Source organism: Cavia porcellus, unplaced genomic scaffold, assembly GCF_034190915.1.
Source record: "Cavia porcellus strain 051 isolate PalLab524CR breed Dunkin Hartley unplaced genomic scaffold, mCavPor4.1 scaffold_7, whole genome shotgun sequence".
NCBI lineage: Eukaryota > Metazoa > Chordata > Mammalia > Rodentia > Caviidae > Cavia > Cavia porcellus.
The window spans coordinates 83239724-83259627 of NW_026947490.1; the positions used below are offsets into that span (position 1 = coordinate 83239724).

The window sequence follows — 19904 nt, forward strand, 5'->3', positions numbered from 1 at the left end:
ACTGAATGCTGTCCCACATTGCTTGCATTCATATGGTTGCTTTCCACTGTGAAGTTTCTTACATTTTTTAAAGATATTACTGTGAGATAATGCTTTTGCACATTTTTCAGTTATATGATGTTTCTCTATACCATATTTTCTAACAGGTTTTTCAATATTGGATGAAGAAATAGAAATATTCTCATAGTGTTTTTGTATGTACGAGTTTCCTGAATTGTCGTTTATCTTGGGGGTTTGAACACTGTTAGGTGTTGTGTGGGCTTTGACACTTTTGTTACCTACAAAAATTTTCTGCCCCGAGTGAGTTTTGTCACTAAGATCAGATCTCTCCTCCTCATATTGCCCATATTCACAGGGTCTCTCTACAGTCTTCCTTATTTCATCCTTCCAAAAGGACTGGAAATCACTGCAGGTCTCTACATCTTCATTACATTTATATTGCTGCTCTTCAATTCTCAAATAATTGTCTTCATCACATCTGTGAAGAAATACAAAAAAATGATATCAATCACAATGGAAAAGGCTCCACATTAGCAATAATTTTTATGATGACAAATTTAGTTTTATTCCTGCTAAGTAATACTCATTGGTTAACTGACTCACTGCCCGGCAGGACTTCTTTCAAAATACTATTCATTCTAAAATTTTTTTACTGTTTTTTTTTTTGGGGGGGGTACCAGGGATTGAACTCACAACTGCATGCTTGCAAGGCAGACACTTATGCCCCTGAGATAAATCCCCTGCTCCATTTAGGCAATTTTAAATTGTTATGTGATTCTAATACTTAATATCATTTTAGGAGACTGGTACAAATGAATAGCAAACATTGATCATTTTTTTTAGCTCTTCGTGTCTTAATCTCCCCTTTGTCTATTTAGCCTGATCATCTTTCTCATCTACAGAACATAAGGACTTTTGGTCATATATTTTCTCTCTTTACTTTCACTTCTCAAATAAGGTTTTAATTTCTCATTTAAGAAAAAACCTGAGTTGTGGCCAGCGATTTAGCTCAGCAGCATAAGCACCAGCCTGGCAAGCATGAGATTGTGAGTTTATTTCTCTGTACCAAAAGAGAGAGAGAGAGAGAGAGAGAGAGAGAGAGAGAGAGAGAGAGACCTGTGATATTTCCATTTCTATGTCTGAATTACTTCACTTAAGTTCCAATACTTCTTGTTTCTTGGGAAATGATATCATGCTTCCCTTTCATAGCTTTTTTTTTCAACATGGAGTTAAACACAGGTCATAGAATGAACTACATTTGCTGATCTATTATTTATTTTGTTGAGAGAGATTTTTATTGATCATCAACTTGCCCGAGCTGAACTTCAAGTTATCATCCTGCTGATTGAGCTTCCCCAGCTGCTTGGGGATTGTAGGAATGCACCACTGTGATGAGCTGACTTCACATTTTCTTTACCTTGACATCCAGTGATGGGCATCTGGGCTCTTCTCAATGCTTAGCTACTGTGAGTTGATTCTTGTATTGGATATTGTAAATGCCCTTTCATGTGCTTTAACAAACAACACACTCATACATCACTAAAATTTGATGATTTTAATGTATTTGACAATATACTGAGAGAATCATTACACATAATGACACAGTATGACCCACTCAATAGTCAGGAGGTAGAGGCAGGAGGATTCGTCTGAGGTTCAGCCCATTATGGGCTTCACAGTAAGTTCAAAGTCAACCTGAACTACAGTATAAAATCATGGCTCACAAGATTTAAAAAAGGATATCATTGTGGATGTACATGTGAAACAATATGAAATATGTTGTTTTAATTTTCAGACCACTGAATATGTATTACCATGTTTGTATTTTATGTGTCCATCAACAATGTATGAGGAATTTTAAACATGAACAGCTCAATATTCTATAGGATATTTTCAGAGTACTTATTGTAACAGTAGAATTCATTTTCATTTTGAATGCTAATGCTATGTGAAAATAATTCTAGATCATGAAAATCTCAATATTCACGTGTATACATAAATGGTATTTTGAAGATGGGTTTTTATCAACTTTCACAATTTGCTCATTTCCTACATATCAGAATACAATATTTAAATTTATTATCATACATTTATATGATGTTGATCATGAAGGCAATTTTTAAACTGATACATTAGTGTTATTTACTACATAGCATTAGAATTACCTCTGATTCTTATATTTCAGTATGTTTCTTTGATTTCCCAGATAATACAAAATAAAATCAAGTATATCTCTTGGTATTTTTCTGAAGTTAAATAAAGTATAACATGATTTCATTTCTTCAAGTTCCTTTGTTGTAATATTTTTGCTCACACATTGACAATTAAGTAATGTCCCCTTTCTCTTATGTTTCAGTCACCTTATATTACTTGAGCAATTTTTGTCCTCTTCCTTAATTTGCTGATTATTCCATATTCTTCCTGTAATATGGACATAGAAATAAAATACAATTACTATAACTGTGCATTAAAATATCACTGATTTGATTTATACACATAGTATAGTATAATCAGACTTGAGATACTCAAGCAAATGTTATTATTATCAAATATATTAAACTGTATCAATGAGCAATAATTAATGCTGTTAGTATAAACAAACATGTCATCCTTACTTGTTGCAGTAATATTCATATATGTTTCCCACATCACTCTTCTGTAGAGCTTCTTTTGGGATGGAGTCAGCAACTCCCACTCTGCTGGGGTGAATTTCACAGCTACATCCTCAAAGGTCACTGTCTCCTGAATAATGACAAGGGTCCTGAAGTTCAGTCACACATGACCTGATATATCTCAGTTCCTGTCATAAATAGTCTAACTGAAATTCATTCCTTCAAGTATTAACTGCATGTCATGGTCATCAAAACTCAAGTACATTCAAATAGAGGCACCCAGTAACACTGATGCTAGAGTATGACACACTGCCAAAGCAATCACAGAACTGTAGCATGGCTTATCCTGCAGGGCCACCAATAGTGTAGTTTTTCACTTACTTTAAAGCAGAGCTCAAAGAGTGAGCATGCAAACCACCATTCACAAAATATTGGTTATTCATAACACTGAGTTTGTCTTTCTTATCAATAGCATTGTGGTCTTGCATCTAGATTTATAGATAAATATTTAGTTGAATATGAAAAGAGATTTCTGAATGATTAAAATTTAATGACAGAAAAGTTGTATTTGACCATTCTATAGACAAGGAAATAAGGGAAAATATAGTTATAAATCTATAGCTCAAGGATACTAAATTATCTCCTTGTACTTATATACTGGAAATTCCACTAGGGTGCAACAGAAGATAATGTGGGAAAAAAACATATATGAAATGCTGGAAATGGAGTGAAAATTGAGGAATAGCAAAGTAACTGGTCACTAAATACAGATGGAAGAGTTCAGTCCAGTGGAGTAATATATGCTTGTACTCTCAGAACTTGAAATCGTGATGTAAGAGGGGTACCACAAATTTCATGCTTGCCATGCATACAGAGTTCAGCCTGGGCTATGTAATAAGGACAGTTCAGACTACAAGTGAGGCCATTCATCAAACTCCCATACCAAATGAAAATTAAAATTAATTCACAATCATTGACAAATCACAGCTTTGCACCCAGGATATATCTCAATGGTAAAAGCACCTGTCTGACATTTGCAAGGGCCTGAGTATACTTTCCAGTACCAAAAAGAGAATTCAAGTGCACCTTTGATTAGTTCCAACAACTGTAGATGTAAGTTAGAGAAAAAAAGCCTACAAACATTGAATATTTGTGTGCAAGCAAACATTTTGCATAATAAACAGGAAAACATTTGACATTCAACATTCATATCAGTGGACAAATGGATCTCAGGAAAGGAAAACAACCTGCAATTCACCCACATGGAAGTAGAATATTATGTCACAATTCAGCTGGCATTGTGCTTCTAGGCAAGAAAGCACAATATGTTTCATTTACATCCAGAAAGAAACAGGTATGTCCCTAGAAATCTGGCCTGCACACTATCGTTGCCTATGTGCATTGGTGAATTATTGAAATGGGAAAGAGAAACATAAATTACTGTGCAATTTATACTGAAAAACACTCAGTGCAAAACTCTTCTGAAGAAAATCAAGCAGCCATGAAAATTAGAAGAATTTGAAATCTATGAAAATTGGAATTAAACAAGAAAACATTTATTGGGAACACAATACAAAGATTTTACATAGAGTTATGATCAATGAGCACAAATCTAAAAGTAAACAAAATTTATGTGACCCAGCAGAAATAATGAATAGAAAAGAAAATCTAAATCACATTTGTGAAAATAACCAAATAATATTGAAGTGTGGAAGAAAAAATATTTAGATTTATTCTTAAATTCCACAAACTCCTTTTCTATGGAGTTTATGAAAATCTACACACAAGTGAATTCTTTCTAATGTCTACAAAATATTTTGTTCTATGATTGCTTGAAATACACGTGATTCTTTTCAAGTGAAATTACAGACTCAGAAACTGTGACAAGAGAATAAATGAGGGGGGCTGAGAAAATGGCGGCTTGCTAGGGGATCGGGCGGCGAGTCTCTCTGGAGAAATCATATTAGAAGCTAGAATATGACAACATGGAGAGGGCCAGACAAATGGGTAACGATTCTTATTAACCAAGACAGCAGAGCTGGAGGATTTAAAGTCGTGCTGAGGCTGTGAAGGCTGATAATGGGAGGCTGCAAATCCCATGCCTTTAAATCAGTGAGCTGACCCATGGACCCAACAGGAAAAGCTGTGTTGGCTTTTGGTCACTGCTGGAAACTGAGACCTGGGACCCCAAGAAGCAGCCAGGACTGCCCCACTGCACCAGAGGAGATTGTAAAAGGCTCTGGAGCTCCAAAGCCTAACGCTGTGCAGTTTTCTGACCATTCCTCACTGTACCAGGAGCGCGGGGAGGGTGGGCGGCGTGGTGTGCAGTGGACCCGGGAGGAGGACCTGCACTGAACCCTGGTGAGTACTGGGGACCATGCAACTGCTGGGGTTGGCCAGAGAACATCTTGGAACTGGGCAGTGCCTGCCACCATGGGGACATCAATAACACAGAGAGTCTGGCAGCAGACATCTTAGAGTTGGGCAGAACCTACAGCTCGGTGACATCACTGAGTCCCCTATAGGGAGGTCTGGTGGAAGACATATTGAAATTGGGCAGAGCCTGATGCCGTGCTGGCTTCAGCGTCATACAGAGAACTAGTGGTAGACATCTTGGATTTGGGCAGACCTGCTCTCTTGGCGCTCCTGTCACAGAGAGGTCTGGAAGAGAACAGCTGGGATTTGGGCAGAAACCTGTGTCATAGTGACATTAGTCAGCTGCTTCTGGTACAGGGAGAACTGGCAGAAGCTACTGGGGCTAATCTAAGCCTCTACTTGGGGCCCAATAAGCAGATACAAAATAGTCACAACTCAGTGACATCCAGAAAGTACAGCCTAATTTACGGATTGACTGGCACAGAGGCTAGAGGCTAGCCTGTACTTCCCCTGCATCCCAGTCTACCCCAGATAACAGCAAATTGGGAGGACAGCAAAAACTCAAGCCAGCACGCTTCTGAAAGGCTCTAAGCAATACGGAGAGGGCCAACGGACCCCCAGGACACTCCAGTCTGAAAGAAACCAGAAACATGAGAAGAGATAAAAATAAAAATAAAAAAAATCTCCCACTGCCCAACATGAGAAAATAAGCCCAGGAGAAGTAAACACTGAAGAGAACAAGCACAGTAACCATCCAATACTCGACACAGCATCAGCCGAAATTAAAAAATACCTTCATGACCTCATAGATGAATTTAAAGCTGTACTCCTAATCCAAGTGAGGCAAGATATAAAGAGATTAATTAAAGAAATGACAAGCCCCCCCCCAGAGAACACAGATGGAAGAACTGAGGAAATCAGAAAAGAAAGAGAAACTTCTAAAGAAGAATTTAAACATAATTTAGAATACATGAAACAGATCCAAAGAGATTACCTGGAAACTAAAAACTCCATTGAACACTGGCAAAATGCCTTGACAGACTAAAGACAGCCTTCTGAAACTTGAAGAGAGATTTATGGTATATGATCGTGAAAGAAAAAGACTCTTAAAAATAACAAGGAACCAGAAAGAAAGAATTCAAAAACTAGAAGATGACAGAGAGATACATAACTTAAGAATAAAGAATGTGAATGAGGAAGCAGGAGCAACCAAAAATGAAATACAAAGAATATTCACACATATATTAAAGCAAAATTTCCCATGTATAGCAAAAAGAAATGATATCCAGATAAAAGAGGCATATAGAACACCACCTACCTACAACCAAAACAGATCTATGCCTAGACATATAATAATCAAGATTTCAGAAATCCACCAAAAGAACAGAATATTAAAAGCAGCCAGAGAAAAGATGCAGATTACCTACAACGGGAAAATTATCAAAATAACAGCAGACTTATCCACACAAACTCTTAAGTCAAGAAGGGAGTGGGGAGAAATATTCCAAGTCCTGAAAGAAAATAATATGCAATGAAAGCTCATATACCCGTCAAAATTCTCTCTCAAAATTAATGGAGAAATAAGATGCTTCCAAGACAAGGAGGAACTGTGGGAGTTCGTGGCCACCAATCCAACCCTACAGAGAGTGCTGAAGGACATTACAGAGAAAGAGAGGAAGGGATACCAGGATTCCAGCAACAGCGGCAGAGAGGCCTCAATGAATGGGGCAGACAGTGGAATGAGGGAATAAAGTGGAAAAATTATAGCAGAAAAGTGGAGTAGCAGACATGAGTCAGAGACGGTAAGCTATAGCCTTTAAGATAGACAGCTCTGAAACACTATTTTAAAAAGGCAGAGGTCATTGTTAATGGTGTATAAGGATTTAAAAGACACAGTAGTCTTATCGCCATATTTAGTTTGAATTTAATTTGTTCTGGTCTGTCCACTCATGTCAGATTTGAGGGCACAGACATCCTGACCTAAAAATAGCAGGTTATACTATGGTAACTATCCTTACTTTCCTATTAACTTAAATTGAAACCCTGTATTACTTACATTGTCTTACTATGACTGATCTTAATTGAATCCAATTCATAAGGCCATGGGTTTGCCTTGGCTGATTTTATTTGAATTTGGTATGCTTATTAGTTTCAACCCTAAAAGTAGAGGCAACTACTCTGAAGATGACAAGATGTAAAGGATATCCATACTGGTATTAACTATTAGCAGCCCTCAAATCCTACAATGCTTTCAAAGTTAAGTTTTTATAAAAATAGGTAATACTATGTTTAACTATAATAAGCCGGTGTTGTGGACAATTCTATTGAAAATAACAAGAGAAAACATAGTAACTATGGAATATCATTTATATTGTGGTCTTATATGTCTTATCCAGTGCATGTTTTTTCTAGGAAATTCTTTTGCTATCTTGGTACGACTTGGTTTTCCCTATAATACAGAGAGGATAGATATATATGCAGAAATTCACACATGAATTTTTTTAATTATTTATGGGAACAGATTATATAATGCAAGATGTAATGAACAGATACTCTGAGGAAGAGATGCTAAGAAACCCGAGGCTAATCTTGTAGCATTATGATATAAATTCTAGCAATACTATTGTTCGCTGATTAGAATGACATTGGACTGGTTCCTTGAGCTCAATTTCAGCATATGTAGAGATGGGGACAGCTATCACAAAGAGAATGAGAGATGTGGTGGTGGTTATTATTGTCTTCCCTAATGTCAGATCTTGAAGACCTAAAAAGCCTTTATCATCCTGTAATGATTTGATTAGTTCTATAATATGCAGTAAGTATATAAAGTGGGTGAAGATCGGGACAACTATTTGTAAGAAACTGGAGACAGTTAAATAGTGAAGATCTCCAGTGGACTTGCTTTGAAATCTGTATTTCTTTAAATTGTTTTTTTAACTGTTTTGTTCTGTTTTGATATGTTTAATCTTATCCTTTTTGAGATGTAAAACAAATGTGTAGGACTGATAACCATATTACTGAGCTTTTGTTCGATCATTGAGCAGTTTGTAGTGTCACTTTTTGAATGTCATTCTAAATATTTTAATTCTGTAACCTGAGCAGCTATTTCTAAGATGACAATATGTAACTTATCAACCAGCAATTTCTTATCATTTATTTTTCTGTAATTTTGTATTATTTCTACCCCTTTTTATCTCCATGTATTTTTTTGTTTCCTTTTCTTTAAATAAAAAAAAAGAGAATAAATGAGAATGCACTTTGGCCTTGATTCACATATCAGCCCTTGTGAACGACAGTGAGAAATGATTGAATTGAGAAATACCACAAAACCACACAATATATTTCTATGTGCAATTTATATTCTAGTTTCTAAAAACTTAAAGGGAATAAGTTAAAAGAATCATCTCCATAAAAGAACACAGTGTACACTTTTTAATATTTCCAAAGAATTGTCATGCAATTTCAATTGTAGTTTCTAAAAACATAAAGGGAATAAGTTAAAAGAATCATTTCCATAAAAGAAAACATTGTATACTTTGGAATATTTCCAAAGAATTGTCATCAATCATGCAATAATACTTTCTGATCTGAAGGTATTTTTAACATGGTTACCTTCATTCCTTGCTTAAGACACAGTGGTGAAACTTTCTGAATACACCTGTGACTCTTTCACTGTTTTCATTAAATCTATACACAAAATCTTTGAGAACAAGATTTTATTTAAATGATTAAAACAATAAATTGCAATACAGGTACTAATTAATTTGTATCTGTTTATCTGTCTTGAGATATGAAATGATTGGACAGTTTACATATTAGATAGTGATAAACAAACTACAGTTACAAATATCAGTGTAACAAATTCAGCACTAACAGTTGTGAAATTTGAAGTTCACCAAAAGGAGAACAGGTCACCCTATCAGGAGAGGACAAATTATCAGGAGAACAGGTCAGACTAAAAGGGACTGAGAGAACAGGTGTCAGAGCTGATTAATAGCTAGACAACTACGTAATCCAAAAATACTCCCATGATCCGGAGTGCAGTGTTTATTATGTGCACACTGATATGAAAGTTTAAAAATTAAGCTATGCAAAAAGACATACCTCAGTGCCATTGATTCAACAAAACATACTCAAGCTACATTAGCTTGATTATATTCCACATGTACAATCAGCAGTTATTTAGAAACAAATATCATTCCTTAATACATGTACCATATAAAGAGCAATCAACTGCATAAACAGAAACAGAATTGAAAGAGAAAAATCAATCATTTACAAGTATATATTTAAGAGTTCCAAACATCTTCATCAGTGACTGACAGCTCAAGAAGACAGAGCAATCTTTAAGGTCACACATAAATTCAACAAGATAATAATTCAAAGCAATATATCAGATGGATTCTATTGAATGGTTTATCACAGAAAAACATACCACAATATTCTCACAGCAAGGCAATAAGTATTCACACGTGTAAACCAGATTCAACACAGCAATACAGAACGTAACATAGTCATGGAGTAGAAGTCATGCAAAGCAGGCTCTTACCCAATACTGGAACAAAATTATAAATGAAAAGTAGAAAAAATGAAGAATATCCTTAGAATGAGAGATCAAAACACAAATTTTAAATAATTTTTCAATAAAAAGCTTAAATAATTAAGGATTTCACAATCCATGTCAATGAATGCACATTTAGAATTATTTCAGTTCCTCAAAATTGATGTCTCAAAACATATTAAAAACAGTGAATGGAGGTACTGGAAAAGAACATAGACTTCCATTGTAGAACATTAGAGAACACACTGCAGAGGGAAGCTCAACAGAGGAGCTGTGAGCTGAGTGCATGGCATCACTCTGCATGGCAGTCTTTTGGAAATCTGAGACTATGGACAGCAGAGCACATAACAGGCCCATCCCTGAGCCTCAGGAAGCTAAGATTCCAGAGAGAACTAGAGAAAATTGCTGTAATGTAAAAGTGTTAATCACCCCACAGGAAATAGGATATTCATTGCTCTATATTTGAGCAGATTCCAAAGTACAATAGAGAAGAAACTCTTAAAAATATTAGAGGCATTACTTAGTAATTAATGTAACTAAATACATAAATATCTGGGGAAAAATCAGACATTGATGTCAGCGGACACAGACAAGACACAAGATGAAAAATTTAGCAGAGTAAGCTGGAATGCACACAAATATATTCACTTTCAAATAAGAGTCTACATGGTGAAAAAATGAAAGTTTCAACAAAAATTTAATAGAATTTATAGGATAATATACCACAGACAATATCTCTTCATTGGAATAGAGATACGTGCCATGTAAATATGTATCAGGTATCAACAACTGATTTGGCTTGCAGCCACCATGAACCGCAGCCCAGCCTTGCCCGCTTGCCTTGGAGCCAACTGAGTGTGGAAGCCAACCTCCAAAAACTGGATTGAACTCACAGCCTTGTGCTTGCCAGGAAGGCACTTATGCTGCTGAGCTAAATCACTGGCCAGAAGAAACTTGAATGTACTCACCAAGAAAAAATGTTGGACTTCCAGGAGAACATGGTGGATAGAGAGCAGCAGCTTCAGAGGCTCTCTGAGAAACCGCACTTAAAATCCTGGAATGGTGCTGGGCAAGAAATCCTAATCAAGTGAAGATACACTTTGCCAACCCAGTAACAAACTAAACTAAGAGAAACCAACTGGAAACACAATCCCAGTGATATAACAGGAACAGATAAGGTTTCAGCATGGAAGCTGGACCCCACGGCACTGGAAGCTGTGATTTGAATTTCCTGAAGCTGCTGCTGTGTCCCAATTGCACAGCAAGGAGAGAGCCACAAAAGTTCTGAGAGTGGGAAGCAATGAACGGAGTTGAGAGCAGGACTGGCTGGGGGCCCTGCATTGACCTGCGGTGAGTGAGAGAAACGGGGACCCTTCCATAGAGTAGGAGGCTTCAGCAAAGGACATACTGGGACCAGGCAGACTAGCCAGAACAGGTTGTTGCAGTGACTTCAGTCACATATTCCCCTCTGAAGCGAGATTGGTGGGGAGTGCCTGGTCTGCATGACGCTGCTGACTAAGACCCGGTAGGCTAGCCCAAACCAGGTCCCAGTGCTGGGAGGTGCACCCTAGGAGTGAAGCCTTCAGTAGGTTGACCTGGAGGGGAGGGCCCAGCATAGGCTCCCAAGGTCTCTATCTACCTAGTACACTGCAGTGGGCAGGAAAATCTAGCTGGCGCAATTCAAACAAATTTTTTTTTATCGGTACCTGGGATCAAACTCATGATCGCCTGCTTACAAGGCAGGTGCTTATGCCACTGAGTTAAATCGCCAGCCCAACTGTAACCAACAAAGAAAGAAACTGGGCATCCTATATTTGCTTGTATAAAAGGAACAAAAAATATGGGAAGAGGGAGTGACAAGAAAGGGTCCTCTGCACCCAATCCTGAGAAACACGCAATATCAGACATGGCACCAATAGACACAAAGCGCTATCTCTGGAGCCTTATAGACAAGTTTAGGAATCAAGTCATTAATAACCTGAAGCAAGATATAAGTAAAATAGTTATAGAAATGCTAAAAACCACCCAAGAAAAAAACAGATGGTGGAATGGAAGAACAGAAAAAAAAAGGGGAGAATTGTTTGATAGAGAAAATAGAGAAAACAGAATACGTGAAGCAGGTTCAAAGAGATTACCAGGAAACAAAAAACTCTATCAGAAACTGGCATAACAGCTTGAAAGAAACTAAGGATAGATTATCTGAACTGGAGGACAGATTTGTAATATGGGAGCATGAAATGAAAAACTTCTTAAAAATAACAAAATACGAACAGCAACAATACAAAGGCTAGATGATAAGAGGATCTATAACTTAAGAATTAAGAACATAAAAGAAGAAGTAGGGATACAAACAAATGGACTAAAAAAGCTATTCACAGAAATAATCCAAGAGAATTTCCCTAAGTTAGCAAATGGTAAAGATACTCAAATGTATGTGGCATGCAGTAACCCAGCCACCTAGAACTCAAATAGAGCTACACCCAAGCATATAATAATCAAAATTCCAGAAATCCAATATAAGAACAGAATATTAAAAGCCATCAGAGACAAGAAACAGATCACTTATAAGGGAACACCCATCAGAATTTCAGCAGACTTCTGTGAACAAACCATCAAATCACAAAGAGCATGGGGGGAAATAATTCAAGCTTTGAAAGATAATAACCTGCAGTCAAGATTGATATATCCTGAACAACTGTCCCCAGAAGGTGATGGAAAAATAAGGTGCTTCCAGGATAAAGAGGAACTAGGGCAATTTGCAACCATCAATTCAACTTTGCAGACAATACTACAGGATATTCTAAAAAAGGAAAATACCAACATTTCAGGAATAGTGGCCGAGAGGCAACAATGAATGGAGCAGAAATCAAAATGAAGAAGACAAGCTGACAACAAACGACAGAAAAAGAGTTCAACAGAAATGAGGCAGAGAAGATCGGATGGTAGGAACAGCTATTTTGCAGAAAACAAGACATCATCATAGCTAGTGTTGATTCAGTATCATCTTGTTTTGAAGTCCCATTAAACTTGTATTCTTCTGTCTCGATTGGTCTTGAAAGGTTGTATCTTATTGGAATTTATTATATATGATAATATAAGTAAAAACTTTTGTAGACAAGGAGATTATACAGAAACCATTGTTCTTTTTATGTTAATTGGTTCTAAATATCTGGTAATAATGTCATTCTCTTGAATGGTTTTATAGTGTCTTGATATGTTTGGTGCTACAGTATACGAAGTTATACTCAAAGATTTAAAGGAAAGAGACACTACAGTAACTATTTTTGTGTCAGCATATCTTGTAGTGAAACACTATTTTGCTTAAATGGTTATGTTTTTACCTGCACTGTTTCTGTTGTTATGCTCTCTTTTATCTCAATCCTCTTTTTAAAAAAAAATTATTTACTTTTTTCTTTTTAATTAAGGGCAAAATAAATAAAAAAAATAGCAGGATACATTATAGTAACCAACTTTGATTTCCTATTCACTTGATTTGATATCCTGTATTGCACTCACGATCTTCTTTTGACTGATTTTTCCATATTCCACTTTGCTTGATATTACCAATTTCGAAAGTATAGGCAAAACTGTGAAGACAATAAGCTTCATTATGATGCCGATTCTGGTTGACTATTATCTTCTTTTAAAGTCCTGTAATGTCTCCAATGCTTTGGTTTTATTCTTTACTGTTTTGCTCAATTTTATTGTAACTGGCTATTCTTCTTAAAATAGCAAGAGGCAGTATGCTAACCATTATTGATCACCTTGTATTTTGTTTTTACATTACCTATTATTTCCATCCTTTTGATTTGACTGACTCTGTTCTGATATATTGCATTTGGTTTTATTCTCTTCAGAAAAAGTAATAAGAACTGTGGGAGTAATAATACCCAAAAATGTGTTAAAGAAAAGAAAGTGCTCTAAAGGTTGTAACTGCATATATGTTTAAGTGTATAAAATAGATAACCATAGTACTGAGGTTTTTCTGATCACTGAACAAAACTGTTTGCACTCTCACTGTTTGAAAGTTCACTTTATATGCTTCGATTTTGTAACTTGAGCAACTATTTAAGAAGAGAATATGTAATCTATTAACTAGTGATTTATTACTGTTTATTTTTTAAATTTTGTATTACTTGTACCATTTTTCTGTTTTTTTCTCCTTAAATAAAAAAAGAAAAATTAAACAATTGATTGAAATTATGAGCATTATACCACATGCAACTCATACTGACATAATTTTAAAAATATGAATACCACATATGAAACATATAAAGAGCCCAAGGTGCATCTTTTAGCGTGTCCTTTTCAACAATGTACAGTCACTATCAATGAAGTATAATAATTACAGGAGCAAATGGTGCTTCCTTCTCTGCACACAGAGAAAAAATCTTGTACAAGATCAGGGATATAGCTGAGCAGCACATTGCTTACCTGGCAATGTGGCATTGTGAGTTTGATTCCCAGTTTTAAACAAATTGCATGTACATGCGAATGCTCTACTTCAGAGATCAATTTGTGTTTTTAACAGGCAGCCCCTTTGCAAGTTGTCCTTTATCATATTATTTCACTTTCTGTTATTTAAATTCCTATCACAATATCCAACTTTTATCATTATAAGGTATAGAACCTAATATATTCAAAAGTGTATTCATGTATTGCATGACCCTAGATGTAAGACAGTAGTTTATACATGCCTGGAAGGCTCCTAGTAATTATTTTCATCATAGCCATAGTAATATGTATTTTAAAATTTATTGATGTTAAACTTTAAAAAAAATTCTCATGTGATTTTTAAACATCCTAGAAGGACTTAGAATTCTCATGGTGCATTCATTGATTCTGGAATTCAACATCATTACAATCATACTCAATGTGGAGGATACTATTTGTCTGCTTGAGGCCTCATATTAAACTCTCATTTTATTTGTCATAGTTAGATGTCGCTGGCATTTCCTATGACTTGGTTAAAATATCCAACAGTGTCACTACAATGGATTCAAGACTTATGAAAACTAAACCTAGCTGGAGAGCAGAAAGAAGGCTGTGTGCAGTGTCCCACCCTCAATTCTGGCCCTGTGAGAAGATAAGGATTCAGCATGTAAATTTTCTGTAATAGACCTTTCCATCTCAAGGGATGAATGCTAATCTCTTTTAACTTACTAATTTTTTCAAAGTAAATACTCAACTTTGCATGCCTGATGCCTAGAATTCTACTGTCACATTCTGAGTGTTTGAAGGCATTGAGGTTATTAGGAAAGACATGTATGCATGTGGCTTTATGTTGCAAGGAAACCTGACCCACAACATTACATCTGGTGCATGAACCCTGCCTCTCAGGCTCTCTCTCACTCCTAAAGAATCTCCACTGGAAGGTTGAAGATTTGATTCTGAGAGAATGAGCAACCTGAAGCCAATATCATAAGGCAATGAAATACCTATGCCCATGCACAAAAAGTAAGAGACTTGTTTTCCCTTATTATTCAAACCAGGTCATATTTGTTTTTGTCAAGCACATAAAAGGGAGTCATTTGCCATGTGCTATAAATCAGTAATTCATAAAGAAGTGCAGAGCATTAAAAATGGACTGGGACATTCATACTATCATGAGACACACCAAAATAATCACTACAAAAAATAATCTTTATTTTGCTAAGAATTCCCTTCACAGATATTCTTCATACATAGTAATTATTTTCTGATTCTCTTAAATCTTTGCAGGAGATAAAGAAACATTTTATCAGTAAAGCCCTATAACCACTGGAATCTCTTCTCCAGAAAGAAAAGATTCACAAAATTATCTGTATATTAGACACAATCATTCCAGTATTCTGCAGCCTGCCCTACTCAAGAGTACTACGTCACCCTCATGGATTTAAAGCAGTAATTCATATCATGAAAAATAAAAAATGCTAAAATTTTATTTTAAGTGGAATAATTAATCACAAAATACACAATGTGCTTTGCCTATTTTTCCTGGGCAGTTTCACCTCCCCCATTCTACTTGAGTGAAGGCCCTAGGAACTGAATCAAGTGATTTTCATGCTCTAGTCACCTTATTGAACAATTTCTGTATGCTCACACAAATATATATGTAATCCATACTCTAATAAAGTCCTAGATACCTTAGAAACTCCTCTCCCTTTAAAGAGATGAAACTCCTGAAAATACAAAACCTTCTGATGATAAATCACACCACTCAATTGAAATTATAAACCTTAAGCTGTGTTACAGAGATGACATTAAAAGATATATTACAGAAACACTTGCAGAGTCTAACTATAAACTTAATGTCAGCCTCTCAGCTCAGTTTCCACTAATTTAAAATTTCCATTTTATCCTCTTGTCTGGGGTATATAGGTCAAACAGTATGCCCATATGGGGCTACATCAGTACAACAATAATTTAAAAAATCCAGGGAAACATAGACACAAAATACCCAGAGTAGTGTTCACATTTCCAAACAGGATTTTACTGCTCTCCTGATAGAGCTGCTCAAGAGAAACAGGTGAATACAGCTATCTAAACTGGAAAGAACTGGGTAAGTGAGGCTCCTGTTCTACAGGGTACAAAATTGAAGGCTGGAAGAAATAACGCAAAAGAGATATTTGAGTTTCATAAGGAAAATGACTTGATCAAACTAAAACTAAGGGACAACAAAATGAATTGAATATTAAAAACAAACCTTTTATTGCAGACACTATCATTGAGCATTAGATTTTTTTCAACCTGCTGAATACAAATGCTTTAATATGTATTTCAGATATAACAGAAAGAGAAATTCATAATACAACACTAAATGACATGTAGCTCACTGAATGCAGCACACTGTGAATCACTGTTTGTTCACCCATGGTGTCCTTTTTCAGAGAACAGAGACTCATCATTGTATCCTCCAACGTGAGCATATAAACTTCACATTGAGCCAGTATCGCTAGTACAAACTATGTGTCAACTTAAATATTTAATATAAGTTTACACTCAAACATTTTCTCCGCATTATCCAAGGGCCCCATGGACTTTAGAAAAGATAATTTGAGATGGGCATAAACTTTCAATTAGCATCTCATATTGAAAAAGTTCAGTAATCCGGGGTGGCCTTGATTTTTAAGCACTCCTAACTTTCTGAGGGGGCTGGAATTAAATTTGTGCATCACCATGACTCAGTGATGTTTATTTTACCCCACCAGTGAATTCTTGGTGAAATTGGGTGACATGAAAATAAAACACTGATCCAGGCATGGCAGTGCATGCCTGAGTCCCTAGCATGACAATGGATGATGTATGAGGCTCTGAGAATTAAGGACCATGTGAACTAAAGAAGGAGACCCAATTACCTCCAGCAAAGCAGAGGCATAACCATCACCATCAAAGTAGAATATTTCTGTCATCCCCTCACTGGCAGTTGAGCTAGTTAGAAATATTACATCCATCAGAAATGGCTAGGATCTGGAAGGGCCCCCACAGAGGACCAGATATCTGGTGACTTTGGAAGAGATACACACACCACATGCTGTGGACCAGATCTCAAGATAGATGACAAAGAAATACAATCACACCCTTAAGTATAATTCTTAGGGGTTAGGGATGGATCACCTTGAGAAGACAGGAGTTGCCATTCTAACCACCTACAGAAAAAGTGACTGGTCCATAAATAATGCTAGCTTGCTATGTGATTCAATTCCCCATTTGTCTCTGATATAGTCAATTTTACCTGAGGAGGGAAACTGATTGTTTGACCATAGCTCTTTCCCACCTCATGCCTGCCTGTCTTGTGAGTTATTGATCTGCCATTAGACTTCCCTCATCTCATTGTTTTACATTATAAAAATTCCTAGAAAATGCAGAGTCTTTGGCAACTCACATGGGACCCCTTCTGTCTCTCTCACAGAAGCATTCTTTCACTCAATAAATACTTCTTCTCTTAACCTTGGTTGTACCTAAAATTCATTCTTAAATTTAAAAGAACATGAATTTCTGCTGGATATATAAGGATAGACAATTTCATTCCCATATATCAAACTCAGCAAAGTGCTGGCAAAGACACACCTCTTCTTGTGACCATGTGCAAAGTAGTAAGACGTCATCTCTAAATGCCAAAAAAATTTTATTAATTAAATCTTTTTTCAAAATTTGCAGGATGTTAATAAGGGCCAGGTTTCTAAGGTCAGTCACTGGACAAGAAGAAACAACAAATGTATCTTAAAATCTTTGGTGTCCAAAAGAAACTCCTTCCCATGTTATTTTAATTGTGATGCCCAACATATTTCAAAACCTTCAATACTAGGGTTCTAAGTACCTATCTTACCTCATACACGATTAGGAGAGCTGATCAGTACACATAGAAAAAGTTTTTATCCATGACTAAGTTTCCCTCCTTTCTATAGGCCTGTGAGTTTTTTCCTACTCTCAGACCTACCACACAGTCAATCCTCCAGTGCTGTCACAGTAGGTCAAGCTCACCTCAGAAGTCCTTTACTATGCTGCCTGCTGATTGGGCCTCCCTCCTCATGCCCCTGCTCTCTCATTTCCTTTCCATCATGTTGGCACATATTATTAAAACTTTTTTCCTTATTCTTTAATACTCATGCAGATCCTGACCATGTGAAGATACCTCTACTTCAGTAAAACAGTCCTTTTCATCGTTCAAATTTCTTTTCGAGACAAGGACTCATGATGTAATTCAGGATGCCATGTCCTGGAACTCACTTCATCCCCCAAGCTTGTCTTAAACTTGCAAGGATCCTCCTGTATCAGCCTTCTGAGTGCTAGGATTAAAGCCATGTGCCACCACACCCCACTCACTGCTTCAAATTTCAGGTCAAACTAAAGCACAACCCAAATGTAACAAATTTTTGCAGTTATGAAACCTACTTCCATTTCCACTCTCATTTTATCAGATCTCTACATCCCTGTAGACACCAGTTTGCTGATTTTCTCAGTGTGGGATTAGCATGCAGCACCTACAGGAAGTTGTTCTCAGCAAGAAATTTGCACTCAGGAACTAATGCATTACCATCCCACAAATACCTCACAACATTCTAAACTTTAAGAAAACCATTGCTTCAGTAGTTCAATTGTAAAAAAGTATTTATCTACTTAGCTTATAAATAAGGCACTCCCTAAGGAAATGGCCTGAGGTAAAGTTGCAAAAGTAGTGGCTGGGATAAGAATTAAAATCAGAACAGACCATGAACTAGGACTTTGAACTTCACAATAAATTGCAGATTCTAGTCTACTAGAGTGAGTTGCAGGTGCTAATTACTAAACTCTTGAGGTAACATAAATGTAAACACAAACATCCAGTTTATCTCTAAAACCTGTTTCCTATAGACCCCACAGGCTGAAGAAAACGGTTGGACAACCTCAGCTCAAAGTATTTCTTTTTCTGGGTGCAGTGACTCTGGTCTGTAATCTCCTCACACTGGAGACAGATGGAAGAGGATATCCTGGATCTCATGGGCTGGCCAGACTACAGAGATACACTCTGTATCCAAACAATAATAATAAAACATAAAAGAAAAAAGAAAAGGAAACAAAGATGGAGATCTATTTTAAATCCATAGAGCCAGGTGTACCCTCATGGCTATCTATCCATGTACGAAACATTCACAAAGTCAAGCAGTTTTCTCATTTTTATTTTGGTTCCATAACTCATAACACACAATGACATGAGATTATGAGTTCTGTTCATGCCATAACATCACGGCGGGTAGAAGTCTCACATAAGGAATTCAAATGATAGTGTTTTCTAATTTTGAGGCCAGAATTCATGTTTGCCTCCAAAGAACTGCACTCCTTAAACACAGCTGTGCCTGAGGCTGTGCAAAAGACACTCTGGGTATACAGGGGTTCTGCCCAGTACCATCCAGACTGGCCAAAATTCCATCCCATTCCCAGCTGCAATACCATCAAGTTACCATTGTTATGCTTGAGGATTTCCAAGGATCCTTTCCAGTCCTCAGTAAGAAGTAGTCACAGAAACTTGACATGAGCTCAGCTCCAGGCACTCAGCACTGAACTCCCAGTGAGCACTTCTACAAGAGGGATGGGAAGACCCTCCTCCCCTGGCCCACCTGATTGGCCCTCCTACCTTCACCCACCTTTATCAATAATTGGCTCCTGGGCCCATCTTTCTTCTATGATGTCACCCTCACCTGCCAGGATTCATAGTTTACTCTTGGCTTTTCAGTGCTGTCCTTGGTTTCCTTAAAGGTTTAGTGCCCTCTCCTGAAGCTGGGTCCCAAATATAACCAGGTGAATGTTCTGTGGAAGAACCAATCCCTTGAGGACAGAAAAGTTTATTTGTCAAGCTCAGGCTGGGACAACTTGGCACAGGTAGGGGCTGCTCAGGA

General features: G+C 36.8%; 1 long non-coding RNA gene across 1 annotated transcript; it reads right to left on the reverse strand.

Moving 5' to 3' along the window:
* Positions 1-1634: 1634 nt before the first annotated feature.
* Positions 1635-19583, reverse strand: LOC134476748 (uncharacterized). Its single transcript, XR_010048553.1, has 3 exons — positions 19470-19583; positions 2616-2742; positions 1635-2421 (listed from the first exon to the last, which is right to left on the reverse strand). It is a non-coding gene; the product is annotated as an uncharacterized LOC134476748 (long non-coding RNA).
* Positions 19584-19904: the final 321 nt, after the last annotated feature.